This window comes from Pyxicephalus adspersus, chromosome 2, assembly GCF_032062135.1.
Source record: "Pyxicephalus adspersus chromosome 2, UCB_Pads_2.0, whole genome shotgun sequence".
Lineage (NCBI taxonomy): Eukaryota > Metazoa > Chordata > Amphibia > Anura > Pyxicephalidae > Pyxicephalus > Pyxicephalus adspersus.
In genome coordinates, this window is record NC_092859.1 from 80,017,124 (window position 1) to 80,029,363 (window position 12,240).

A 12,240-nucleotide genomic window follows, 5' to 3' on the forward strand; every position below is an offset into this window, starting at 1 on the left:
TTCTAGCAGTTAAAAATTTTTATTTTTAACACAGCTTACATAAATAAACAATCGCATTAATTTTGTCATTTGCATTTTCACTACTGATCAAATTCCTATTGGGTAATTAAAAAAATTCCTGTTGGGTGATTTAAAAATTTATATATTGCAACTTAAATTTGTAAAAAAAATTGTAATGTGTGAAAGCACACATTGATATTAGTGTAAGCCAAAACAATGGATTCTTCTATTTACAATACATTTATATTATATTATACTTTACATTACATTTGAGATTTCAGGTCACTGTGAGTGAATTGTATTGGAGGGCCTGAATGGTTATTCTTCACTATTCAGAAACTGATCAGAGCAGAATTTACTATCAGTGACACTTGGAGAACATTATTTAGCTACCCGTTCTCTATCCAGAAAGCCACAAAGAAAGCAGATTAAAAAAAAGACAGCCCTATTGCATAGTTTTCAGGCTACATTTTCCTCAACCCACAGAACAATGTTCCTACCACTAGTTTTGTGTTGCCCCTACCTTGTATTCGTCTCCTGACTCATAGTCTCAGTCAGCCATCCTGGGGCTCTGTCAACCAACCCATTAAAAGAAAAGGGTGCTGAATACAGCAGATGACATGCAAAAATTGCTTGCTACAAATGTGGAGAGCTTACTTTGTATCAAAATGAATCAGCCCTGGAAAATGACAATTCTCAGCCACCTTTCCCTAATAGAAATGCATCGATGACAGATCTCTACCCACCCCAGCTAATACACCAGTCTGATGTTAGCTCCAAATATCGGCTTCCATTCCCATTGCTGGCGCTGCACTTTATATTAATTTTATAAATGAGATATTCCGCCAAAAAAAATTCTCTTTAGAATAGGCATGAATGTAGACGCATAAGCACAAATGTGTGAAAATGCAGAAAATAGGCTCTAATCTTTTATATAACCTCCCCACCCCTTTCACATAAAAAGAATGTATAGAGTTGTTTGGTCATTTAAAATACAGCTGGAGAATGGACTTTATAGATCTTATAAAATATAATAAGTGAATGCATAGGTAGTTGTTAGTGTGAAACCCAAAACTTCCTACAAGCACATTTCTTTTCTGAAGTTTAAACAAAATATTTAGCAGGCTGTTGTCATTAAAGTTTAGATTCTGTTGCAGCTTTAGTTTATACATAAAAGAACATCCGTGGCCTGTTCATTAAATTCCAATATAGAATTAAATGCTCCTAATTGAGCCCCTCTAATAAGGGTCCTCTTACAGCTTATAACAATATGTGGGTCTGTGCCAGCATGCTATATTTGTGAAAGACAAGTTAGTGAACCTCCCCTTGGGACTTTGCCTGCCTATCAAATAAACTGAGATCGTTTACTTTTTTATCTTTGTGATCTGAGACTTTGTTTCCAATCTTTTAACCAATTGCTGATCCATGAAATTACTTTTTCACCATCTCTAAGAAGATACCACTGAATGCTCAGAGCAAAGTGGAGTTTTCAATATCAAAGAAATAATAGCCTAGCATGATTGTTTGTATACATACCAGATTAAATTTTTAACCCTTAATTGACACATGAACAAAGATTTTTGTATTGTGCTAAAACACATTAATGTGCAAGATATAAATGCAAATCTTGCTATTTAATCTGAAACAGCCATGTTTAGTCCATTACATAATAGTAATACACACTAATTGTTCTTCCCTACTCTGTCTGTAAAACAGACTATCTCTGTACAAGGATATGGGCCTGTGTTGATAAGCTTTAATTTGCTTCAGATGGGCTTTTTACTCCCATTCAAGTATACGAGAATCACATAAAGCTGGTCATATGCAGGTCAACTGCGAGTGAAATGCATCACTAATGACTTTAGGAAGCATTAGTATTTGAGGCTTATGTCCCAGCCCTTTTTCTAAAAAAAGCCAATACTGGGAGAAATACGAAGGCTGACATTGTCCTTCTTGTTTTGACATTGTTTCCTGTCTTTAAAAAAATTGCTGTATAGCACACCACAATACACAGATGTAAACTATATTATGTTGCTTTGTATTGTCAAAAATAGTGCTGGTGTGTTGAAGGTATCAAAGCATGTTGAAAGCCCCTTCAAAACTAATAAAATGTATTAATGCAGCACAAGAAAACGCATATTTAAAAATGGGCCCTTCAAAAAAAGTATAAAGGAAGAAAGTCCAATATTTCAAACAGACCAGACCATTCTTTAATGCCTTCTACCCCCATAGAAGCTGTTTGTTAGGAACTGATGCCTTGGCGGCCTTTGTTGTTTTAATTAGCTCTAACAGAGCACTAGAAGACACATTCAAGCTGATATGGGCATCTTTAGGTTTGGGTTTGTTGCCGCAGTAAATAAGGTGCAAGTTGTAGTTGGTATTTATAAGTAAGGCCTAGTTGTTGACTTGGTGTTCTGAATGCACCCAGTGCTGGTCAGGAACATGTGCAGCTAACCCATAACAGATAACTAGATTCACTGTTATCAATTTACTACCAAAAAAAGAGCTGGATGTGGTCATCATACAATAAATTCAACTGTTCTGTGCACAAAATCTTTATTTGGATGGGTTGATGAATGCTCAGATGTGTCATACCTGGTCTTGTGTATTTGCTGCAAAGAAGGACTGTCTGTAGTGATCTTTAGTATAGCCATTCACCACATTCCTATTTTACTGCATCTGCACAAAATGTTGTAGCAATTGTCTTAAAGATAAACCATTACAAAATGTTGTCTCTACAATAGAAGCTATGAATTAAGATATCAATAAGAATAATGCAAAGTTCTCTCATCCTGAAACACTTAATAGAAACATGTCAGCACTCTTTATGAAATAACTTTGAAATATCAATTTTTTTAAGTATATAATATAAAAATGGAAAGAAGTGAAACAGAAGTGTACAATCAATGACAACCTTATATAAATAAAGAATTATTTTTTCAGTATAAACTGTAATTATTACTGATAGGCAGAAAAGCTCAGGCATCCCATTCTATAAATCCTACAGACCTGTCTAAACAAAGATGATTTCTGGGAACAAACCATAACAACTTGCAGCCATCAACTACCAAACGATAACAAACTCCAGATCCATGAACCATATGCAATTATTTAGTAGAGAAAGGTGGTGATTCATTCCATGCACATATTTTCTTCTCTGTTTGCTAACAACTACCTATTGCTATAGGTAACCACCTAAGGAATTCAGTAAGGATGTCAACATTTGGGATATTTGATTAATCATTTTATGTCACATTATGGTATATACTCATACATAAAGACCTAAAGAATTGACTGAAGATGGAGAAGTTGGAGAAGATGCCCTGACTACCATACTGTAAACAATGCAGACTTATTGTAGAAATACTATAGGGCAGATCATCAACAGATGGTCTCATGGAACAGAATTGTTCCATTTTTGTATCACAGAACAACCATCAAGTATTTGTTTTATGGATCTTTTTGAAGACTATAACATATACCTTCCTTCGTTTCAAACTAAATCCGTGTACGGATGAGCAATAATGTGACTCCAAACACTGTCACCCATACAACTACTATCCACTAGGAAGAGTGGAAGGCTCCCTGTTGATGGGACTACAATGGTTCCCATAAGTGATTGGCTGTAATTGATCTATCATGCCAAAGGACACCTGTACTGATGCTAAATATTCATCTGAAGAAGATGACATATAATTGTCATACCAATTTCTTACTAAGGCTACGTACACAGGTGCAATAATTGTCATTGGAAAGGATCTTTTACAATCCTTTTCAATGACAGAAGCTTACACTTGTTCAATTATAATCACTGGAAACAATCTTTCGTACTCATAGCCTAATTCATAACTAATACATCTAACAAGACAGCTTTTCATTCTACCTAACAGATGAACTTTACTTTCCTATAGTTAGAAGATGGCCTCATAAGGGTGATTTATCTTGATGTTTTCATATCTCTTATCACTTGAAAGAATAGTTAAAATAAGTCATTTTTAAAGATAATGCCATCTGAACACCATTACAGATACCTGTGGATTTTCAGCATTGGTTTGGTCCTAATCCATTTGGTATTAGAAGAAATATTAAAATTGTTTTAATTAATTGTAGAGAAAAGAAGCTGTGAGTGAAGATAAAATGTTAACTATTGTTGTCCCAAAATGCACAACTTAAAGAAATCAGGTAATGTAAATTGTATCCATTGTTTCTGACTATTCTGTTGAACAAGCACTGGTAGGACTAATCATATTATTTCATTTGCTTGACAACATTGTGACTATTTTGAAATAGAAACATTAGGAAATGTTTTTAAAAGCTCCACTGGTTGGGTCTGATTTATTAAAGCTCTCCAAGATGATAGACTAATATTGGGAGAACCTGTGTGACCCAGGTTTGCTGTATCACCCAGGTTCACCTATGATATTCAATCTTCTCCAGTCCCAGAGAGCTTTAATGCATCAGAGCCTTTGCATGCACCAAACATAGACTGTGTAGAAAGCAGAGCTTTAAGACCAAGCATCTCCTTTCATATCTCCAGTACCAATACTTGGGAAATACTGTTGCAGACATTGTTTGAGAGAAGGTGAATTTTGCACCAGAAGCTGCTACAGCATACTGGGCTATTTACTTTTTTATTTATTTTAGGAAAATCTCTCTTTATTTTCACAACATTGTAAAATGCAGTGTAAACTAGCTGACAATGCATTTCTTTCACTCTATTGGTCTATATAAATGCTAGATTATTGTCACTTGAGACAATCGATTGCAATTGTCTGATATAAAAGTAAAGCATCAGTACAGGTTCCACACAACATCATTTATTAGTCTGTTATGCTGAATATCTCAGTGACTGTCCGCTAACAGGGATGATTGTAGTCCCCACAATGGGGCACTTACTATTTATCTCCCCCCTACCATTCTGTAAAGAACATGCTGTGTACCAGTAGCTAAGCATCCTGTCTGAATAATGATTGTTCCTAAAACTATCAATAATAACTATTTCTTGTGATCGTCTTTACATAACTGATCATTTATATATGTGCCTAATAAACATTCCATTCAATCAATATCAATAATTGTAACTCTCCCAGTATTGATTTTAGGAAGTTTAAAAGAGATTGTACAGAGTATAACATGTGTTTAGCTTTAGTCTGCTTCTATAGTGCTGGAAATTTAAAATACAATATAACAATATGATAGATTTCAGACTTTCCTAAGGTCAGATCATATCCAAAGAAGTGACCATATTCTAATATGTATTGTTAGGTTTAGACTTCCCACAATTCACCATGGTGCAAACACCGGAGAAATCTCTAAATCTAATTTATGTTGTATATCTGTACTGCTGTATATCCAGCACTTAAAAGTGATTTGCATATATTGATTCCCAGCGAAATGCACAATGCATTACTTAACTACACTAAGAGAGGATGGCTTAGAAAGGGGAAATGTATAACATATCTGATTAATAAAAGTGTTTTTACTCCACCCTTAGGGTATCAAAACTATTGTCTGAGAAAAAAGGAACAGCTTGGAGAAGTGAAATATTTATTTCAATATATCATTAATGTACAAGTGTAACGTTCTATTTGAACAATTGCACTTTATTTTGGTATTAGTAACCTATGTACTATTATCCCTTCTACATGACAACAGAATTTCACAGTCCTCTAGTCTGACATAAGAGTTTACTAGTTTCTATCTGGGTTGTGTACAGTAGTAATACGTCACCAATAATGTTCACACATCAATATAAGTGATTAGGACCATACCAGTGTTTGGCTTTAACTACACCCCACTGTGGATTATTGGGGGCTGTTGCAGAATAGATGTTTCTGTCTTTGTCCAAAGCATTTGCCAACCCCCCCAATTTTGGCATTTATGAAAGTGAAAGTTTACCATCACATAACAGATGCACCCAGTTTACTTACTTTGCAGGGTCAATTTTTGAAGTTACTAAAAATTATCCCAAATGACAGAATGTAAAAAACGTATCAAAGTGAATTCATTTGTCTAGGTGTCCTTTATATTGTATCCAAACTCTTGTATTAGATGGATGTTATCCACACAACCTTAAACATTTATTTGTTGTTCTCAAGCTGGACAACCTGGACAACCAAACAAGCTGGACAACCAATTAATAATGGTTCTAAATGCTGCTGTTTACTTTACAGGGTTTATTACAGTGCTGTTGGTTTTTAATGCACATAAAATATTTTAGGACACAAGCTGGACAACCAATAATCCTTGAGCTTTCCTTCTGTAAGCATCCATATCAGATCTGGATCTGCAAGTAGCCAGGCATGGTAACCCTGGATAAGAAAAAAACTCTTTTAAGTGGCAGCCCCATTCACAACTGCTGATCAGGGACCAGAGGGACAGAGGGCATCAGAGTATGCTGCCATCAGGAAAATGGCATAGAGGCCTTTTTGAGCATTTAATTTTCATCTCAATCTCAAATAACACATTCTCATTTTCCCTTAATATTGGGGATCTTGACTTGAATAATTTAAAACCTTGGAAACTCCTTGTCATATTTTTGGTCATTGCATTTATATACAGGAAAATCTTGTGGAGGTAATGTGTACTGTAATGAACTAGGAGTATTTGCTGTATGCTTGTGGTGTTGATTTGTCATTTATTTGTGCTTTTCTTTATGCATAGGATATCCAAACCATTGTTAGTTTGCCAGAGGCTGCAGAACACAATGCTGTCAGCAGCAGATAAGTGAAGAAATGCGTACAATATCAAAATTTGTGAACTGCACCTGGGAATAGCATAGAATTGTGGAACAGAGCCATAGGATGAATTATTCCAGCGGCTTCCTGTCCTGGGACACCTAGTCTGCCACATTTCTGGAGCCCATTTTTGTTGCCTCTTAATAGTCTGCTTGATCCCCTCTGCTGTGCGGCTTAACCCTCCTTTTTTTGCGTTCCTGGTGCAATCTTTCGCATTCCCATTAAAAGAAGGAATGGCTGTATGAGTTGGACCCAGGGCAAGTAATGATATACTTATGCCAACCCCCCATAGAGCCAGTTTGCAGTATTTGCAAACTAGAAAAAGTTGTCTGTCAGCAAAGCCAGAGATTGGACTGGTCTCTCATTGGTGTTTTATTTGTTCCTGCATTATATAGTTAATAAAACATTCTATCAATGCACTTTTTACCTACAACTTTTACACTGTTATTTTACTTTACCAGCTGTTAAGCCTTTTTTTCATACTAACTTTGGCCTTAAGAAACAGCAGGTGTACAAATATTTGAGAATCCATAATTCTTAGGATGTTTGCACAAGACATGTTTATTCTGCTACAAGAATAGAACAGGGACATAATCAATTGATGGAACAGTAGCACTGTTTCTTCACAGTACAAAAGCCAAGTGGTAACCGCTTTGACACATTTCTGGATCTATTTTCCCCACCAACAACAAAATGCATGAAGCGTGCCTTGACTTACCTTTTCTTCTGCAGAGCCCTCGATCCCTCCACAACTGGCTTCCATTAAGTCCCACTGTCTAGGTATGAAAGAGGCTCCGGGATTCCCAATCAGTCTTTACTGCCATGACGGTAAAGATGAAGGGGAAGCCTCCCTCTATTATTTTTTAAAACATAGTATTTATTTAAAAAAATAACTTGCATTTTATAAAAGTGATAAGTCTACTTTATTAGTTTATATTTGGTTAATATGCCATCAGCTTGGTTCTTTTCATAACTATCTTTGTGTACACTTCAGTAATTAGAGGCCTTGGTGTTAGATCCTTTAGCCTGTATAACAGTAAGCAGTGTGTACAGAATGCTTGGTTAAAGCCTCTAAAATAGCATTTAGCTGCAATTTGGAACATGAAACAGAAAGATCTTTATGGGAGCGCTATCACATTAAACAAGCTACTAGCAAGCCTCTGTAACTTTCACCATTTGAAGGTTATTTAAAGGGAAAGTCACCATTCCTATAAACATTGTCAACATTTACAATTAAATAATTATTTAACAGCTTCAACAAAGCCAGCCAAATGCTTAGGAATTTTCACAAACTGATGCTGTACTCATACAAGACATGACCCACATGAACAAGGCCTAATTCTTGCTGAAAACAAAATAATATTCATTTTACTTTCCATTTTCTTGTCCTTAGCTACAGCCTGAAAATGTAGAATTCAGCAAGATGAAACATCATAATAAAAGAGAAATACCTGTGAGCTCAATTTAAAACAGGGAATCTGACATTCTCTGGCTGGAATCTTCCAGGTCCATGTGTTTTATTGGCAGTAATCGATTTCCAACAGAGAATGTCAGATTCCACGTTTAATAACTAGAACTCGTTGTGTCTCAGGCCAGAATCATCCAACTTCATGAGTAGACATCACTAAGGTCTAAATGTTCACACCAAAGTAGACATCAGTTACTGCTATCTATCCTTTTTGGGATTCTACCAATTCCAGCTGTCAGCTCACATCAGAAGAGAACCTGACAAGTGTACAGAGGCCGTCCAATGTCTATCAATGACCCGCCCTGGTGAATCTGTGATAGAAAGAATACGAGCAATTGCAATGGAGGTGAAAAGCAACGGGGTGCCATTCACTTGTTCTTGCCCCTCTCCATAGAACAGAACGGATCTGTAAATACAGCGCTCATTCATTTGTCATTTGTTGCTGGAAACTAGTGTGAAAGATCATTTCCAATGACCATAATCGAGCGTGTACATAGTCTTACTGTTTTAGGAAAAGGGAGAGATATCTACCCTTGGAATTGGGAAATCACACTTGTGTCTCCACTCAAGATTTAATCACCAGTTTTGTTCATACATGACAACCATACAATTCTGAGAAGCAACAGGAAAAGGAAGTGATGTAAAATCTTCTAAACAGGAACAATCAAACTTTACAAACTTACCCACACTATTCATACCTGAAAAAAATAAATTTACCCTTGATATGTCATTTAAACCCGACTTTAATTTTAAACTTACAAATATTTTTACTTGTGTCCAATTAGTTTTAAACAATCATTTTTTTTTAAGTATATTTTGTCCTGTGTGGCGTGCCATCTGCAGGCTGAAGAAGCCTCAGTGATCACAAATACTGCTGGGCCACCTATGTACTGAGGTTTTATTTAAAAGTTGCCTTACAATTATCCACACTGAGCCAGCCCCATAAAACAGCTGAATCAAAGACCTATTATGTTGGTTGTAGAATCAGCTATCTTCATCTATCTAAAATGGAAGCATTTGTTGACTGAGCACTAACCGATGTGATTACCGTATTTTTCGGACCATAAGACGCACTTTTTTTGCCCCAGAAGTGGGGGGAAAAAGTCCCTGCGTGTTATGGTCCAAATGTAGCCTAAACATGTTTCTTACTTGTCTCTCCTCTGTTCCCGGAGCAGTGAGCACGGGTCTGGACAGCGGCCGCCTCACAGCTTGCCCAGGCTGTCTTTCCACAGTCCATTCCTCTCCCTCTGTGCCCGGAGCGGTGAGCTTGAGCACGGGTATGGACCGCGCCCGGCAGCGCTGCACTAGCCTGCCCATAGTAAGCCCCGCCTCAGCTCCTCCCCAGCTGCTGTCCCGTCCCCCTGTATAGCTCCTCCCCCTCTGCCTTTTACTTACCCTGTTCTCCTGTCCAGCGCGGCCAGAGTGACTGTGACTCCTGTCACTCTTGTATCTTGCTCCCGGTGTCCTCCCACTCTCAGCATGATTGGCTGACAAAGTCATGCTGGGAGCAGGAATGCTGGGAGAATTCTCCCAACATGACTTTGTCAGCCAATCATGCTGAGAGTGTTCCCTGAATAGCGTGCTGAACCTCACTGAAGATCACTCTTCACCAGGATCTTCAGTGAGGTACGGCACATAGTAAAATCACATATACACAACACAGTGAAAGCACACACATACACAACACAAACTATTTTATTACTGAAGTCTCTCGTTATTGTGTTTTACAGTAATTTTGTCTTTTGCTGACTTTATTTGTTAATAATGGTTCTAAATGCTGCTGTTTACTTTACAGGGTTTATTACATGTGTTTATGACTGTGCTGTTGGTTTTTAATGCACATAAAATATTTTAGGACACTATTTGTTTCAGAATCTTTTTTTTCTTCATTTCCCTTCTCTAAAAACTGGTGCGTCTTATAGTCCGAAAAATACGGTATATAATCTTACAGAAATTTATTAGGTCAAATAGTAGAACAAGTCTTGGCCATTGTACTTTTGTCTTCCAAATCTGCACCTTGATGTATGAACTACAGATTTGTAAACTTGGGCTAGTTTAGAAAAAGGCAGCGTGTTCTGTAAGCAAACTAAAACAGACTTTTCCAGTTACAATGTGGATGTCTATTTCAACCTCCATAGCAGTTATCCCGAGTGTGGTTCGGGGTGAATTATTCATACCAAATGTGGTAACACCGAACCACACTCGGGGTGAAATTGCCAGGGAGTTTTTAAAGCTTACCTGGTAAGCGGTGCTTGCAGCATCCTCCAACAACGCCTGGCATCTTCTTCACCTGGCGATGCCCGGCCAGGATCTGAACATTGGGGATGCAAGGCCAGGGGAAGCAGATGTCTGCTGGGCATCTGCATGCAAGCATGTGGCTGAGGGTTGGGACTGGGCAGCTGGGGGGGGGGGGGGGGAGATAAAAAATAAGTATTTTAAAATGTACCTCTTTTACATTTAAAAATACTTAGTATGCATACAGCCAAGGAGGTTAAAGAAACACTCCAAGTACAGAATAGCTGCCCTTGTATTCCTGTGCAATGGTAATGGCATAGTTTAGGAGCTCACTTTTTATTCCTGTGCTTGCAGTGTTTACCATCCTCATAATATTAGTGTGAGAGAAAGGGGAAGTGTTCTATATTCATTTACTCACATATCCAGTGTGAACATTCTCATTCAGAACTGGAAGTCTGGGAAAAATCACCAAATGAAAATAAAAGGGGAAGACATGAGAGAAAAAAAAACACCATGCCACTGCATCTAATGACCTACTAATCAACATTTTTTTTTTGTTCTTGTGATAAGCAGCATAATCTGTATATTTGTACTGCTTGCAATGCTCCCCCCAGAACAATGGAGCAATCTTTGTTCAGGCCTCATCTAGGGATTCCTCTTCCTGAACATCCTTGTACCTTCACAAATGGCAGCCTAGATGAACCCTTTTCTGCTGCACCTCTCTCCTTGTGACTTTGGTGGAATCTAAATGTTTCCGCTAATGACATCTCAGACTATTTACAACTCTCTACCCCTCAAACTTTACTGTATTTTGGCAAAGATGAAACTAAAAACTTAGCAACTGAAAAATGCCAGTCATTACATGTGGTAGCTGATGTTTTCAACATTTACAGAATATACCGGTTGATCTTACATAAAAATGTGGACTGTACACTGCAGGTTGCCTTGCTCCTTCTGTGATGCAAAGAAAAAAAAAGTGGTTGTAGTACAGATCAGGGGCTCCATATAGAGCGGTGTAATATCCATTCCCTCCCCAGGGACAAAAGGTGTGTTAATGGTGGATTAACAAGGGAAAAGTTCACACAAAATAAAATATTTTCAATTTATTACATTGATATATTATAGGGTAAAATACACTTCAAGAAAGCAAGTTACAAAGAACATTGTGCAATTATAGGCAATACTTGCCTTACACCAGATAAAGCCCCTTATTTTAATCTACAGAACTTCCAAGCAGAATCATCCGTTACCCAGCTCTCAAATTTGTTGATATACTGGTAAAAGGCAGCAAACAAATGTAAACTGTACAACTCTGCGATACAACAGTCCATTTGCAGAATTTGCCATCTGCTACAGGATAACGTTAGAAACAAATGAAATGACAATGCATGCTGTGTGACAAATGTGCACGGAGCAATCATGCCAGCGCATGGTAAATATTTAATGTACCGCATGTCCTGCTTGGCTGATCAACATATTGAAATGACTAACTGATGAACAAGAATTATATGTGATGAGGCACATCATGTTTTGTGAAACAAGTTAGCCGTACTAGAACATACTTTATACTAATAAAATGTTACTATGGGAAACACACGATATAGTGTAATCTAATGATTAATAGAACCAACCTGATTTTCATCTTACCAAACCTTTAAATATCATGTATGAAGATAATGCATATTAGGACGATGAACGAGGAGGGGAAATCGCCACAGCCGGGGCCTCATCCGCAGCTCAACCCAGGCACTGGCAAGGCAGTAGCTTGCGCAGTTATCTCCACAGCGGGCAGTGTCACAA